This window comes from Hippopotamus amphibius, chromosome 6 (assembly GCF_030028045.1).
Source record: "Hippopotamus amphibius kiboko isolate mHipAmp2 chromosome 6, mHipAmp2.hap2, whole genome shotgun sequence".
Classification (NCBI taxonomy): Eukaryota; Metazoa; Chordata; class Mammalia; order Artiodactyla; family Hippopotamidae; genus Hippopotamus; species Hippopotamus amphibius.
Window position 1 is genome coordinate 166,235,870 of NC_080191.1, and position 16,613 is coordinate 166,252,482.

Consider the following 16,613-nt stretch of genomic DNA (forward strand, 5'->3'; position numbering starts at 1 on the left):
TCTCTAACACAAAAGAAGAAGTCCAAAACAATAGATTGAGGAAAACAACTTGGAAAAAGCTGAGACCATGCAGAGAAGAGAAAATTTTCAAGTCATCATTGATATTTTCAAAGAAATAAGACATTATATTGCATTCATCAAACTCTAGGACACTATGAAAACAACTATTTAGAAAACAAATTATATCCTACAAAAATGAAATACGAGAAGAAAAGTATAAAACTCAATAGAACCTTCATAAAATAGGGTTGAAGATATCTCAAAAAGGCAGTTCAGATGACGGAGACGGTAGAGCAAAAGGACATTGAAATCATTTCAGAAAAATTTCTAAGACTGAATATTGATCTAACCAAAATTACAAGTGTCTACTGGGAGAATGATGAGATGGAAGTTTGCATACATCCTTAGAGATGTGGAGTGGGGAGAAGGCTAAGTTCTTATCTATCACAGTTGGAGCCAAAAAATAGTGCTCAAATCTGAAAAAAAAAAATTATCAAGTAGTTATACAACCATGGTACTTACAGATATTAAGATATTCAGAAAGTGGAAGTGCGCTCAAAAGGAGTTAACTGAAAGTGACTGTCTCTTGAAAAAAGGAAATGTGGAATAAGTGTGTACAGATAACTATTTGTCTTAACAAGTCTGGTAGAATTACTAACTTTGAATACATGCTTAGCTTTAAAAATTTAAGCTTAAAAAAAGTGGATAAGTAGTGAGAAAGTAGATGTTGGTTATACTTAATTTGATGCAAATAGAGGAAAATATACAAAAAGCAGTATACTGATGTGGGAGGCGTGGCACGGACGAGCACATGGAGTACAGTGTGTGAAATACAGAGAACATGTGTGAATATTGGTAGACTGTGGACAGCAAGCAACACAGATAAAGAGAATATACAGGAGAAGGAACACTTAATGATTGTTATACTCAAGAAAATCAAAGCACACACACCAAAAAAGTTTATTTCTATGAAAGATAGGAGACAAAATCTCCTAACAACAAAGCAAAGGTAGAACCAGGAAGTCAAAGTGAAATCTGACAAAGAAAGGATCTTCTGAGGAGGCATTTCAAGATGGTGGAGTAGAAGGACAGGCACTCATGGGCTTTTTTTTTTAATCACTCCCTCTTGCAAGAGCACCAGAATTATAACTAACTGCTGAACAACCATTGACAGAAAGACACTGGAATTCATGAAAAACGACACTCCACATCCAGAGACAAATGGAAGCCACAATGAGACGGTAGGAGGGGCGCAATCAAGATAAAATCAAATCCCATAACCACTGAGTGGGCCACTCACAACCTGAAGAACATTTAAACCACAGAAATCCACCCACTAGAGTGAGGGTTCTGAGCCCCACGTCAGGTTTCCCAACCTGGAGGTCCGGCAATGGGAGGAGGAATCCCCAGAGAATCAGACTTTGAAAGCTAGTGGGATTTGATTACAGGACCTCCACAGGATGGGGGGAAACAGAGACTCCATTCTTGGAGGGCACACAAAAAATAGCATGCACACCAGGACCCGGGGGAAGGAGCAGTGACCCCATAGGAGACTGAACCAGACCTACCTGCTGGTGTTGAAGGGATGCCTGCAGAGGTGGGGGGCAGCCGTGGCTCACCATGAGGACAGGGACACTGGCAGCAGGAGTTTTGGGAAGTGCTCATTGGCGTGAGCCCTCCCGAGTCCACCATCAGCCCCACCAAAGACCCTGTAAGCTTCAGTGCTGAGTAGCCTCAGGCCAAACAACCAACAGGGTGGGAACACAGCCCCACCCATTGGCAGACAATCAGATTAAAGTTTTACAGAGCTCTGCCCACTAAAGCAGATTAAAGTTTTACTGAACTCCACCCACCCAGCCCTATCCACCATCAGTCCCTCCCATAAGGAAGCCCACACAAGCCTCTTAGCTTCCTCCACAAGAGGGCAGACAGCAGTATCAAGCAGTATCAGCAGTATTTCATTCTGTAAAAACTACAGCCATAGAAAGATAGAGAAAATAAAAAAGCAGAGGACTTTGCACCACATGAAGGGACAAGATAAAACCCCAGAAAAACAACTAAATGAAGTGGAGATAGGCAACCTTCAGAAAACTGTACTGTACTCAGAAAACAATAAGACACTGATGAAAAGTCAAAGATGATACAAACAGATGGAGAGATATACCATGTTCTTGGACTGGAAGAATCAACATTGTGAAATGACTATACTACCCAAAGCAATCTACAGATTCAATGCAATCCCTATCAAATTAGCAATGGCATTTTTACAGAACTAGAACAAAAAATCCTAAAATTTGTATTGAGACACAAAAGACCCCAAATAACCAAAGCAATCTTGAGGGAAGAAAATGGAGCTGGAGGAATCAGACTCCCTGACTTCAGACTATAGTACAAAACTACAGTAATGAAGACAATATGGTACTGGCCCAAAAACAGAAATATAAATCAATGGAACAGGATAGAAAGCCCAGAGATAAACTATGGTACACTCATCTATGACAAAGGAGGCCAGGATATACAATGGAGAAAAGGCAGACTCTTCAATAAGTGGTGCTGGGAAAACTGCACAGCTACATGTAAAAGAATGAAAGTAGAATACTCCCTAACACCATACACAAAAATAAACTCAAAATGGATTAAAGACCTAAATGTAAGGCCAGACACTATAAAACTCCTAGAGGAAAACACAGGAAGAACATGCTTTGACATAAATCACAGCAAGATCTTTTTTGACCCACCTCCTAGAGTAATGGAAATAAAAACAAAAATAAATAAGTGGGACCTAATGAAGCTTAAGTCTTCTGCACAGAAAAGGAAACTATAAGCAAGACAAAAAGACAGCCCTCAGAATGAGAGAAAATATTTGCAAATGAATGAACAAAGGATTAATCACCAAAATATATAAACAGTACATGCAGCTCAATATCAAAAACAACCCAATCAAAAAATGGGCAGAAGACCTAAGTAGGCATTTCTCCAAAGAAGACATACAGATGGCCAAAAGGCACATGAAAAGCTGCTCAACATCACTAATTATTAGAGAAATGCAAATCAAAACTACAATGAGGTATTACCTCACACCAGTCAGAATGGCCATCATCAGAAAATCTACAAGCAGTAAATGCTGGAGAGGGTGTGGAGAAAAAGGAACTCCCTTGCACTGTTGCTTGGAATGTAAATTGATACAGCCACTATGGAGAACGGTATGGAGGTTCCTTAAAAGACTAAAAATAGAGTTACCAATATGACCCAGCAATCCCACTACTGGGTATATACCCAGAGAAAACCATAATCCAAAAAGAAACATGTACCATAATGTTCATTGCAGCACTATTTACAATAGCCAGGACTTGGAAGAAACCTAAATGCCCATCAACAGATGAATGGATAAAGAAGATGTGGCACATATATACAGTGAAATATTACTCACCTATAAAAAGGAATAGAATGGAGCTATATGTAATGAGGTGGATAGACCTAGAGTCTGTCATACAAAGTGAAGTAAGCCAGAAAGAGAAAAAAAAATACTGTATGCTAACTCATATATACAGAATCTTAAAAAAAAACTGGTACTGATGAACCCAGTGACAGGGCAAGAATAAGGATGCAGATGCAGAGAAAGTACTGGAGGACACAGGGTTGGGGGGACAGGGGGTGAAGGGGAAGCTGGGGCGAAGTGAGAGAGTCACATAGACATATTTATACTACCAAATGTAAAATAGATAGCTAGTGGGAAGTTGCTGTATAACAAAGGGAAAACAACTCAATAATCAGTAATGCCTTAGAGGGCCAGCACAGGGAGGGTAGGAGGGAGTCGCAGGAGGGAGGGGATATGGGGATATATGTATAAATACAGCTGATTCACTTTGGTGGACCTCAAAAGCTGGTACAAGAGCGTAAAGCAATTATATTCCAATAAAGAGCTTAAAAAAAAAAAAGACACCTGCACCCCAGTGTTCATTACAGCACTATTTACAATAGCCAGGACATGAAAGCAACCTAAATGTCCATCAACAGAGGAATGGATAAAGAAGATGTGGTACATACATACACTGAAATATTACTCAGCTGTAAAAAGGAATGAAATTGGGACATTTATAGAGACACGGATGGACCTAGAGACTGGTGTACAGAGTGAAGTAAGTCAGAAAGAGAAAAAAAAATCGTACATTAACAGATATATGCAGAATATACAAAAATGGTAGAAATCAACTGGTTTGCAAGGCAGAAATAGAGACACAGATGTAGAGAACAAACATATGGGCACCAAGTGGGGAAATCGCGGAGGGTTGGAGGGGATGAATTGGGATTGCCATATATGCATTACTAATAAGAAAAAATCCAATTGTACACTTTAAATATATGCAATTTATTGTATGTCAATTGTATCTCAATAAAAGTTCTTAAAAAAATGGATCTTCTTGCTCTAGGAAGACCTTGAAGCAGCCACGCCAAAGGTAAAGGAGCATGTTATGGGTGATGGAGGCACACAGGCTGTCTGAGTACTCAAATCACTGGGCCCAGATACCACACATGCTTCAGTATTTTGAAGCAGACATGTCATTTTCAAAAGGAGAGTTTCTAATGCAATGTATCCTCAAAAATTAATACAAGAATGTTTATGATTCATCTTCCATCCATCTCTCTAATTTTTTTTAATGCCCTTCAACTCTAAGCCTAGGTCTCAATCAACAGTATCCACTCTTCAAATAATAAATAGAATTAAATTATTCTGAAAAGGTCAGATAAGAATTAACCGGCTACATGGGAATCCTTTGTTTTCTAGTTAGGTGATTACATTCATTTCTATTAATCTTCAATGTTTATCAGACTGGGGGAATCAACTTGATCAACAAAGAGGAAAATTCTCAAATATATACTAAAACCATTATCTGTCTATATATCTATCATCTATCTATCTATACTCTATACATTAAGAGAATCGTATAGAATATAGAAATGGACACTGATGATGCCATTATTTGAAATGTTAATTTTTAAAAAATCTGCCTGTGACAAGCCACTTGGAAGGAAAGAAGGAAGGAAGGAAGGAAGGAAGGAAGGAAGGAAGGAAAAGAAAGAAGGAAAAGAAAGCCATTTATTTGAAAAACAAACCTTGTCTCACTCTTTGGAGTAAATGCTTATAGAATATGCCTGTGAATTGTGCTAGCTGTGTACCTAGATGCAAAGGGAATGTGAATAATCTTACAAATGTGGCAGGATTCCCACAAACCCCAGAAACCACATTAGCCAAACAGCTAGAGCTCAGTAGGCTTTCTAACAGGACAGTTTGTCCCAAGGAAGGTCAGACTGACCTTGCCAATTGCTGAGGCTGTAAATAAGTAATTATTGGATTACCAAGCAAAGAACTCCACAGTCTGCCTAGGCCAAAAATAACAGTAACATAGAAGAAAATCTCTTCCTTGCCCACATACCCATTCCCTCTTGAAAACATCCCCTCGGCTCCCAACACCTTAAGCTGAGAAGAGAGGAGAGTACCAACACTTGCTGAATACCTACTATGTGTCTGCATTTTACAGATGTAATTTTAGAACCCTGTATCTCATCAGTACCACACAGAATGGGGATTTCTGCCAAGAAGAAATTACTCGCAAGTAGTATAATTAACACATGGAGCTGTAACGAGGATTAAATGCATGCTGGGCTCAGACCTATACAGGGAAAGGGACAGGAACGCTGAGAAGGTCACACATCAGAGTACCAGGGACACAGTGCCTGGCTAAGGATGAGGCTCAACCATGACAGAGAATGCCCTCCACGCCTCTGCAGGCGTGTATATGTCAGGTAGTAAATAACCTGCTAGAGGCGGATCCCCTGTGGGGTGCGGCAAACTGGGAACTGGAACAGCAAACACACGCACACACAGACACACACACACACACACAGACACACACACACACTCACCCCTAGCATATTGTGTGTGAATGGCTGAAAACAAAAAACAGAGAAATCGGGAAGGTAGCCAGGAAAAGAAAAAGATCACACAAAGAGGAACCAAGGTTAGAATGACAGCAGACATCTTTTTTCAGAAATCATGCAGAAAACAATGGCGTGCTGGCTTTAAAGTGCTGAGGGGAAAAGATAAAAGTCAAACTAGACTTTTACATCAAACGGAATGATTTTACAAGAATAAAGAAGAAATTTTTTAGAGAAACAAACACTCTGGGTATGTATGGCTAAAAGACATAATCTATAAGATACGAAAAAGGAATTTCTTGAAGCAGACAAAATAGGATACCAGGCAGAAACTTGGATCTACATAGAGGTAAAGAAAACTATAAGTTAATACACGAAGGTAACATACAATTTTATTTTTTTAATTATTTTAAAATATAAATGAGTGTTGAAAGCAAAAATTGCAACAATCTATTTTGTGTTTGTAGCATATGTAAAAATAAAAGACTAACACAATAGCACAAAGAATGGGAGAGGGATAATGAAAATGTATTACGTATAAAAGATGTGAAGCAGGATAATATTATTTGAAGACAGATGCTGATTAATTATATATAGTAACCCTTAGGACAATAAGCTAATAGAGAATAAGCCAAAAGAAAAGATAAAATGGAACAGAAAGGGTGCTCAACTAATCTAAGAGAAGGTATAAAAAGAGGAAAAGAGAATAGATGAAACACAGTGACTAACAAGAGAATTGATTTTAATTCAATAATATTAATAACATTATATAGAAATCATCTAAACACTCCAGTTAAAATTCAGTGATTATCATATTGAATTAAAATACCAACACCAACCTAGGTACTGTATACAAGAAAATCAGTTTAACATAAAGACATATGTCCAAAAGTGAAGGTATGGAGAAAGATCTCTCATACCAACATTAATCAAAAAAAAGCTAGACTGGCTATATTAGTAAGAGACAAATTAGACTTTTGAATAAAGCACATTGTCAGATTTAAACAGGGGCATAATTTGATAATAGAGGGTCAATTCCCTAAGAAGATATAATAATACCAAAAGTGAAAGTATCTAACAACAGAGTTTCAAAATGCATGAAGTAAAAACTGATAGAACTCAAAAGAAGACATCCATATGCAAAATTTTTTAAAATTTTTATTGAAGTATAGTTGATTTACAATGTTACGTTAGTTTCTGCTGTACAGCAAAGTGAATCAGTTGTGTATATATACACACACACACACACACACACATATATATCCATTCTTTTAGATTCTTTTCCCATATAGGCAATTACAGAGTATTGAGTAGAGTTCCCTGTGCTATATAGATTCCATTTGTTTATTTTTGTTTTTATTTTCATTACTCTAGGAAGTGGATCGAAAAAGATCTTGCTGAGATTTATGTCAAAGAGTGTTCTACAAACATATGGACACCAAGTGTTGAATGTGGAGGGCGGGGGTTGGGGTGGGATGAATTGGGAGATTGGGATTGCCATATATACATTAGCAATAAGAAAATCAAATTGTACACTTTAAATATATGCAGCTTATTGCATGTCAATTGTATCTCAATAAAAGTTCTTAAAAACAAAACAAAACAAAAAAAGAGTGTTCTGCCTATATTTTCCTCTAATTGTTTTATAGTGTCTGGCCTTACATTTAGGTCTTTAATCCATTCTGAGCTTATTTTTGTGTATGGTGTTAGGGAGTGTTCTTTATATGCAAATTTTTTTAAAAATCAATGTTGATATATACTTTGCACCTTTTATAAAAATTAACTTAAAATGGATTATGAATATAAACATACAATGTAAGACTAAAACCTCTAACTTCTAGAATAAAACATAGGAGAAAAATCTGCATGAATTTAGTTTGGCACATTTTTTTCCTTTTAGATACAATGCCAAAACATAATCCATAAATAACAACAGAAAAACAATGATAATAATAAAATAATAATAAATGGGACTTTCAAAATTAAAAACAATTGCACGGTAAAGGCAGTTAAGAGAATGAAAAGATAGACACAGACTAAAAAGAATTTTTATGAAGCACATATCTAATAAAGAATCTTTATCCAGAATACATAAAGAACTCTAAGAAGACAAACATTCTTTAAAAAATTGGGTAAAAGTTCTGAATGAAAAGAGCTCTACACAAACACTGTGCTCTAGTTGATAAATTTATTTCCAATAGGAGTACCAATTATCAATTATGAAACTGCCTTTTGTTTATGCTAAAGTTGAACACGGAAATAAATATATGACAGATAACAAGAGCCAATTCTCTTACCCTAAGAGAAAGAAGGTAAAATAAAGGGGAAATAAGAGGACAGGAATAAAAGGAGAATGCTAGAAGGAACCCTGTGGTGCTGCTTGGAATTGGAGATACCTGTATGAACTATGTTTTGACTTTTGGGTTCTCTAAGTATATATGCATGTTGATATATACAGAAATAAATATACCTATGTATATACATGTTTTAAGATTATACATATATGTGTATATATATACATAATATTTTTTTTCTAGCACTGTCCTCTGAGGGGGCCTAGAAGCAGTGACATACGTTAGCAATAACCCCTGTACACATATCTTGGTTGCTTAATATTATTCTCCAGTGAAAGCAACCAGAGCTCCTTGGAGAAGTGCTTCATTCCAGGGCTAGGGTACAAGCTCGAAGCATCATATGATACCAGAATAAATTAATTAATTAATTAATAAACGAATGAATGAATAAAGAATAAATGGATGAATGAATGGTGGAGCCATGTTAAAAAGTATGCTGGAGCCAACCTAAAAGAGTTGACCGTTGTCAAATCTGGAGCAATTTGAGAATCACTATAAATAATTATTGTATTAGATTATAATACAAAGAATAAAATAAATATTCATGATTCCATGCTGGTATAAACAAATGATTAAATAAATACAAGAGGGAGAAGGAGTATTGAATCTCTTCTTTACAAAAGAATTCCCATTAATAATTATAGAAAGAAGAGAGAAATAGAAAATCACTATTAGAATTTCACAGTAACAATTGCTACAGGCAAGACCCGTGGAATAGTAAAATTAGTTTAAAGTTTAAGGAGAAACATGATCTAGTTGTATAGTCTCAGTGTATCTTGCCCTAAATATTTATGAACTGTAGAGAAGAAATAGCAACTTACAGTGCACAAAACTGGCAGACACCACCTTAACCAAGTTATCAATGTTCATATAAACAGTAATTAAATACACTGATACACTGTGAAGGGTACATTACCTCTGTGGTATTTTTGTCCATGCCATCTAGTCTTTAAAAAATATCAGATAACCCCAAATTGAGGAACATTCTCCATGAAACCTGACCAGAGCTCTTCAAACTCGTTAAAGTCGTGCAAGATAAGGGAAGACTGAGGAAATGTCACAGATTGGAGAAGGCTAATGAAAGACATTATTAAATGCCACGTGGGATCCTGGATTAGATTTTGGAACAGAAAAAGACACATTAGTGGAAAAAACTGGTGAAGTCCAAAGTCTGTAGTTTTAAATAGTATTGATCCAAAACTATTCGCAGTTTTGATAATGATACCATGATTATATAAGATGTTACATTAGGCAAAGCCGGGCGAACAATAATAGGGACTCCTTGTGCTATTTTTACAAATCTTCTATAAGACTAAAATTATTTCAAAATAAGAATACTTTTTTTTCAAGTTGCAACGCTTTTATTAAAATATTATTAATTGCAGATTAAAAAAAACTACACACGTAGAGAAAGGAAAACACTCAGAAATGCTATTACAGATTAGGCAAATTAGTAAGGGGAAAAAGATTTCTTCAGTGCATACAAAATGTAAACATTTGCCCTGGGTTTTCCCACAGATGGCACAGTCCACAAGGACTTATTTGGAATAAAAATATGTCTATCAGATGTCCAGTATAGCCTCTACAACATCTGCAAACTTTTTGTGTGTGTGTGTGCAGATCTATGTCATTGGCTTTTTTTTTTTTTTGTACATCTGCAAACTTGATACGTTGTAGTTAAAGTTACTATCACACACCAAATTTTCTATGCCAAAAACTAAATGGTCCCAATCAAGGCAACTTGAACATCAACCGATACATGTGAAAGCAGAGGCACTGAAGCAAATCAATCTTCCAATCATGAGCCTCCACTCTCTATGCTAATTGTATTTACCTTGTATTTACCTTGAGAGAGATTACAAAAGTATACACAGTACAAAAAACCCCTCCTTGAGTCTGTGGTGGAAAATGAAATATTTCATTATCGGACACTCCAAAGCACATCAAATCAGTCACTTGAACTTAGGGAGAGAAGACTAAGAAGAGGTCCTCTTCTGGTCAGGAAATGGGACGTCACAGACAACCATGGGAGGAGAGGTACAAACCACGTGCTGATTTCCATAGATGTCATCAGTCTGGGCGATGGCTGGCCGGAATTTGTTCTCTGGCTTCCCGAAGGGGAGTGGGAATGCTGCCACTTCTCTGGAATATGGCCGATCGCAGTGGGAGGATGTGAAGGCGTGTGGAGACATCGTCAGTGGACCGACCCTGGGGTTGATGCGGCCCTCCTCGAGGTCGGTGATTTCCTGCCAAATGCTGATCATGGCGTCACAGAATCTATCCAGATCTGCCTTGTCTTCTGAGTCAGCGGGCTCAATCATGAGAGTGCCTGCTACCCGCCAGGACATGGTAGGGGCATGAAATCCGCAATCCTAAAGCCTCTTGGCCACATCCACGGCCTCAATATTTGGAGACGTTTTGAAGGGTCTTATATCCAAAATAAATTCACGAGCCACATAACCTCTTGCACCGTGGAAAGGGACTCTGTGGTGTTTTTCTAATCGCTTGGCCATGTAGTTGGCATTTTATTAGAGCATTTTCTGTGGCCTGTTGAAAGCTGTCACCTCCAATCATCTTAATATAAGCCCATGAAATGGGCAAGATGGAACTGGAGCCCCACGGGGCTGTGCTGACAGTACCCAAAGGCCGGGCATCTTTTCTTGGCTTTGCCAAAATAATGGGATGATCAGGCAGAAAAGGGACAAGATGGTTCTTCACTCCGTTGGGCCCCATGCCAGGACCGCCTCCTCCATGGGGAATGCAGAAAGTCTTGTGAAGATTTCGGTGTGAGACATCAGACCCAAAGTTTCCCAGGATGACAGATTCCCACCTAAGTGTTCATATTTGCCCCACCCAGGTAGACCTATTCTCCGTGTTGGTGGATCAGGTCACACACGTCTCCGATGGTCTCTTCAAACACTCCATTGGTGGATGGGTATGTAATCGTGATTGTAGCCAGGTTCTTCTTGTGTTTATCCACCAGAGCCTTGAGGTGAGCTGCATCAATATTTCCATATTTATCCACCTCCACAGGCTGAATCTTCACGCCTGCCATGTGGGCCCTTCCAGGATTGGTCCCACGTGTGGATTTTGGAATGTGTCTCTTTCCTTTCCTATCTAAGTAGGCTCGGATAGCGGCCGGCCCAGTGTATTCCCCCTGGGTTCCGCTGATAGGCTGGAAAGAGATTCAGTCATAGCCCGTGAGTTCACACAAATCCTTCTCAAATTCTCGGAAAAGCTGCTGGTACCCTTGAGCTTGGTCCAGAGGCACAAAGGAGTGGCTGTTTACAAATTCTTTCCATGTGATAGGCTTGAGTTCAGATGAACCGTTGAGTTTCACGGTACAGGACACCAGTGGAATCGTGCTATGAACAAGGGAAATGTCTTTGTTTTCCAACCTCTTCATATATCGGACAATATTTGTTTCTGAGTGATAGCTGTTGAACACTTGCTATGTAAGGAATGGGCTACTGCTCTTGAAGGCAGAACACCTCTCCACTCCTCACCCACGCTTTCAGCAACCAGCTCTGCAGATGACTCACAGCCAAAGGTCCACAACAAATTGTCCAGGTCTTTTTCACTGACGGTTTCATCAAGAGAAACACCAAGTGTGCCAACTCTCAAAGAGCCAAATATTTATTTGCCAGTGAGCAGGCCTGCCCAAAACCTCGTTCACTGAGCAGCCACACGGAATCCCCAAAGTGTCAAAGAATAAGTCATGCTGCAGTTGGTGCCCCTCTCACTTGAAAACTTCGGACAAAATCAGAGTGGCATTATGTACCCTCCTGGCAATATGGTCCAGCCCGTAGGACCCACGGTAGACTGCAAACATCACAGCCATATTCGCCAAGAGAGCCTGAGCTATACAGATGCTGCTGGTAGCCTTGTCTTTCTGGGCGTGTTGCAAGGTTTGAAGAGCAAGATGATACCCTTGTTTTCCACTGGCATCTCTTGTACCCCCACCATTCTCCCAGGTATCATCCTCACCAAGCTTTCTCTGACAGCAAAAAAGGTTGCACGTGGTCCGCTATAGCCCAGTGGCACCCCAAATCTCTATACGCTGCCCAGGGCAATGCCTACTCCAAATTCTCTGGGATGCCTCAGGATACACAGAGCTAAAATGTCACTAGTGCAGCAGGCCAAGCTCCCAGCCTGATGGGTTCTCTCCACCAGTTCTGTGACGTCTTCCACTTTCTGCTCAGTGTCTGTGTACTGGAATAGCACTCCACTGACATCTTTTCTACTGAAGTCCATTTCATGCAGTAGCATCAGTTCAAGGAGGACTCCAGCATACTTGGCTCGAGGCTGGACGACAGCTATTATCCGTGGGTGGCAACGGGGGCCTCCTCTTGTTGTGTCTGTGCCAGAGCTGCATTGCCTCTGCAGCCGCGGTGGCCTCATCCAGCAGGGATGTGTTAGCTGTGTCCGTGCCTGTGATGTCACACACCATGGTCTGGTAGTTGAGTAAACCCCAGTCTCCCCTGAGACACCTCTGGCTGGTACGGAGTATACTGGGTAATCCATCTTGAGTTCTTCAGTAAGTTTCGCAAAATTGTGGCAATGAGCAGTTATAAGAGTGCAGGCCAATATACAGCCTCCAGATCCGGTTCTTGCTGAAAGTGGCATGCAGAGTTGCAAGGATTTCATTTTCACACACAGGGTCATCCATTTTCAAGGGTCTTTTCAAGCAGATGCTGGCGGGGATGGTCTTCTTGATCAGTTCATCAACACTCGCCAACTGCAGGGCCTGTATCATCTCCCTCTGGTCTTTGGAGGAGCTGGAGGAGGCGTGACACCCCAGCCCCGCCACTAACCCTGCTGCTACTGCTTTCTTGGCCCTGCGGTGCCCAAGGGGGCCCCACACCTCCAGCCAGGCGGTAGCTGCCCCTGATTCTGCAACCCAGATACAGCCGCCAGGCCTTGGCACACATCTGCATGGTGGTGGTCACCGTCCCCTGCCCAGGCCGAGAGGGTCAGCCGCACTTTTGGGTCCTCTTCTGGTTGTGATTCCCTGGGTGCCAGCTGCCCCCAGGTGGCTGGAGCCCCTTCCTGCTGGATGACCGAAGGGACAGATGGATATTTAGAGGCAATGAATGGGTGCCGCGCTGAGCTCGGACACGGGTGCAAAGTTGTTACTCCCAAGACTTTTTGTTTATTGCCCATAATTTTTCCAGATAGTGTTTTATCTGACCTGGGCCTTAGGCTTGGGCATCAGTATTTTCAGTAAAACTGCCCTGTGATTCTAATTTCAGTCAGCATTAACAACACTGCTCTAAATGGGTAAAAGAGTAAAGAGAAAGTGAACATGATAACATAAAGGATCAAAAATTAATAAGCAGAATACACAGTAATTTACTTATATTTGCCAGAAATTTCATATATATAAAATATGTGTATATAAACCCATTTGTGTTGGTTTTAGCAGGTTTGAGGATGATACTGTTGAAAGAGAATGTGACAAAATAATAGCTATGTCTGGGTAATTGCATATAGACAAAGTATTTCTCTGCTTCTTTATATTTTTTTTTCCTCTCTCAAAAACAGATTTATAATTGTTAGCTTTATAATCAGGAGAAATAAATTTAAAAGACACAGAGAATAAAACGTGATTCTTCTAAGTGATTCTTAGGCCCTTTAAGTGTGAGGAACTTACTTCTGCCCTGGAGTAGTTCCTTTACAGGTCATCCAGATGACAGGAGTACATTACTAGACAGCACGTGGAGACTTGAATCAAAGAAGTAAAATAATCCTAACCTCTGTCTGAATTTGGAACTACCAAGACCCCCAAACTCAGCGTACACACAATTAGCAACTCTTTCATCCTTCCTGGAAGTGGACATCTTCGGACAACTCTCGCTTCACTTTTGAACTGCCTAAGTTATTAGAAAACTGCCCATTCAAAGTCAATACCATGACTCTGTTCTATTCCTATCTACTTGACCCTTGACTTAAGAGACTGAAACATCTCCATTTAAGTTAGCTGTCACTTGGGGAATAGAGGACAAAAGTGGATGAGAAGAAAATTTCAGGGTGAGTCCTTGGCTTGTGTATTGATTCAGTCACCCAAGGACCTCAAGTACAATAGTATAGAAGTGTAAATTAGAAACTTATATAAAATAAATTCAGAATCTTTCCCCAAGTCTCAAACCAGTATAATAAACACTTTGTGAGCTTGCCAAGTTCACCCATAGAGATGTTTCAGTTTAAAGAAAATGAACCAACATTTAAAAATGGGTTTTTTCCAATAAGAATGCAGAAATTCAGATGGAACCCACGGGTTTTAATGGCAAAACTCAGCGGGAAAAAACAAGTAGTCAGGCACAGCCTAAATCATTCCATATTATCTTGCATTAGTGATATTTTATTGTCCAGTTGTTACAGCCCACATGAATTTGTAACACTTGATTGCATCTTCAAGAGTGAGTACTTCTTGCTGATGAAAATGGTGTATTATCTAAAGAAACAAACCAGAAAGACTAAGATAATTAACATGCTGGTAAAGATCTTAGGATGGATTAATGCAGAGGAATGATTGAAGAGAGAGCTCAGAATCTCTGAGCTACAAAATGTGCTAGGAATTGTGTTAGGCTTATGAGCTATTTTATTCCATTTACTATTTGTAATGATATTATACAAGGGCATTGTTAGGCTCACTTTATAGATGAGTCTTAGTGGGCAGAGAGCACGTGCCCACAGCAGCAGATGTAAAAATGGCCATTCCTCATTCTTTATGTTATCAGCCTCAGACTTGGCCAATGGGAGGGGTTAAGGGAGGAAAACAGGGACTCAAATTGAATGTCCTTCCGCTGCCACATGCTGGGATATCTCCCTGTTGTAAGAATTGGGGTGTTCTGTTCTCTAAGGTTTTGAATTTTTTCCAAGTACCAAAGAGGACTCTAGTACCCTGAAAGAATTAGCACTCTATAACCTAGGAGCCATGTGTCGACTTAAAAAAATGCACAACGTGAGAATTGAGAGTTAAGTTTATTTGGGGCAAAATTAGGACTGAAACCCGGGAGACAGCAACCCAAATAGCTCTGAGAAATTGCCCCAAACAGGCAGGGGGGAAGATTAGCATATATGTGTTCTTGGTAAAGAAGGAGTACATGCAATCAAACACATTTTTTGTAGGGGGTTTCTGCTCGTCACGAGGAGCAGACGTCACCGTGTAGGGATTTAGTGCTCTTCTAGATATGAGGGGATGCAAGGGTTGGGCTCATAAAATCGGCTCCTGAAAACATTTAACTATCTGAAGACCTGTGCCTCCAAAGCACAGAGTGCCTCACTCCTGGTCTCCACCCTGAATTCCCTTCAGGGGATGTGGAAGGTCAACCATAGTAGCAGCACAATGTGATTTAGTCCTTATACAGGCAGATGGCAAGTTCCAATTTATAGCTGACACGTGTAATCATAGGCTACCAAAACCAGAAAGAATTTAGAAAGCACCTGGGCCGATTGTTTCCAAACCTTTTGTGTTTAGAATGGGAGCACCCCAAACAAAATTTTACCCAGAAGACCCATATATTAAACAGATGACGATGGGGCTGCCCTAGCTGCTGTGAAGTGGGGTCTAAATCACTGCCGATCACGTCCCTTCCATGGTAGCTCCTACTAAGGAGGCTGCTGGTGCGCCTCTCAGAACCATGAGGAAGGAGAAGGAATATTGAAAAGAAAATTGTCCTAAACCTTTCATTTGATGGAGCGGGATTCTAAAGTCTCAGATCATACAGAAATGCAATGATCACATTGGCAAACGAGGGCCCTCAGGCCAAAACTGTGACATTGACTCAGCATTGGAAGAGAACGGTAATAATCCCTGCCCTGCCAACCTCCCAAGGGCTGCGGTGAGATATAAGATAGTGTGGTTTAATCTGCAAAGTGTGAGAAAAGGAAAATTCACCTTATGGTTTTTGTCATGGCAAAAGATCTGCCGTTATCCATGCACTGTTTGCATCCCTCTGCAGTCTGCCGGGCACGACTAACAACAATTCTTTCATCACCTCTGACTCTTATTATTTTAATTTTCAGCTCCTACGCTTGGTGGTTCCTTTTTCAAAAGCCAATAAGAAAATGAAGTGATCAAAACTCTCAACACACCATGTGATTCTTTCAGAGGCCCCCCAGGTTCTGCCACCTTGAAAATTGCATCTAAGTTTCTGAGAAACCTGGCCTGGCCAATCCTTCCCTTATGCTCTTGTGGCGCTGCAGGCACTCCGAGGAGCGGTTTGATGGATCCAGCTGCAGCCCGGCTCTTCCCAGCAGAGAGGCGCCTGTGAGCTCTCACTACCCCCGGCTCGGCTCCAGGGAGCCAGCCCTCTCCCC

The 16,613-nt window shown here is 40.2% G+C and overlaps 1 pseudogene; it reads right to left on the reverse strand.

Moving 5' to 3' along the window:
• Nucleotides 1–10,267: 10,267 nt before the first annotated feature.
• Nucleotides 10,268–13,228, reverse strand: LOC130854804 (glycine dehydrogenase (decarboxylating), mitochondrial-like; annotated as a pseudogene).
• Between the last annotated feature and the right edge of the window lie 3,385 nt (nt 13,229–16,613).